Source organism: Orycteropus afer, unplaced genomic scaffold, assembly GCF_000298275.1.
Source record: "Orycteropus afer afer isolate SDZICR_OR568_19922 unplaced genomic scaffold, OryAfe1.0 scaffold00087, whole genome shotgun sequence".
Classification (NCBI taxonomy): domain Eukaryota; kingdom Metazoa; phylum Chordata; class Mammalia; order Tubulidentata; family Orycteropodidae; genus Orycteropus; species Orycteropus afer.
In genome coordinates this window covers 2,624,504-2,625,739 of record NW_006921674.1, presented here as the reverse complement: position 1 = coordinate 2,625,739, position 1,236 = coordinate 2,624,504, and positions in this window count along the sequence as shown.

Genomic DNA, 1,236 nt, shown 5'->3' with positions numbered 1-1,236 from the left:
GACTCGACGGCACATAACAACAACAACAACAACTTCACTGAAAAGAATTTAAAATCTCACAATAAATTAAAAAAATATATTTTTTTAGGTCAATATGATGTGTTTGAAAGAGCATGGATCTTTGAATCATAATGTCCTCAGTTGAATTATAGCTGTTTCCCTTTTGAGGTGTATGTTTTGTTGTTGTGTGCTGTCTCATCAATTCTGACTCATAGTGACCCTATATGAGAGTAGAACTTCCCCATATGGTTTCCTAGGCTATAAAAACCTTATAGGAGCTTTTCTCCTGAGAAGCTTCTGGTAGATTCAAAACACCAACCTTTCGGTTAGCATCCAAGTGCTTAACTACTGGGCCACTAGAGCTCTTTTTGAATTGTACAACCTGGGCAATTTTCTGATCTCCGCTGAAATTCATGTCTTCTGTCATTAAAATGGAGATATTTTCATTGTAAGATTGACTCAATATGCAAATGGATATAGATTGTGAAAATATAGATTGTGAAATGTCTGGTTCATAATGGGAACTCAATAAAATCTATGTGATTATGAACATTTGAAAAAAACATCGTCTGTGGGAGGACTGAGAGAATATCTAGGCAGGTAAGTCTTTATGGAGAAAGTGGAATTTGAGTTAGGCCATGAGATTTGTGTATAATTTGCTCTTTGAAGATAGAAAACAGGATTTCAGTGATAGGAATTTGGTTCCTAATGATGTAATCACATAAGCAGTTGGGGACTGGGCATGATAGATTCCAAGGAAGGTTTAAAGTAAAGGCTAAACAGTCTGATGGCTGGACTAGTGTTCATGCTGTGAAAAGGCAGTGATTCATTCACAAGCCTTAGTCTAGACCTTCATCGTTTCTCACCTGTGCTATTAAAAGGTGTATTAAGGTAGAAACTGTGTTGTTATGTTGTTGTTGTTATGTGCCTTCGAGTCGGCCCCTGTATGCTCTGTTTATTTCTGTATCTCTTGCATCAAGGCAGAACTTAGCACATATTAACATTCAGGAAATGTCTGCTGAATACACAGAGAAGCACAGGAAGATAAACCTTACTACATAATTCCTTTTTCCTTTCACTAAAAATAAAATGATCTTAAGACTTAGATATCTTGGTGTTCCAGCAAGATGGTGGACTAGGCAGAAAGACTGCACAGACCCTCTTCAACAAAGGAAAGGGAAACCAATTAACACAGACACATAAGATAATCTTGGACCCCTGAGCCTTGAAGGGAAG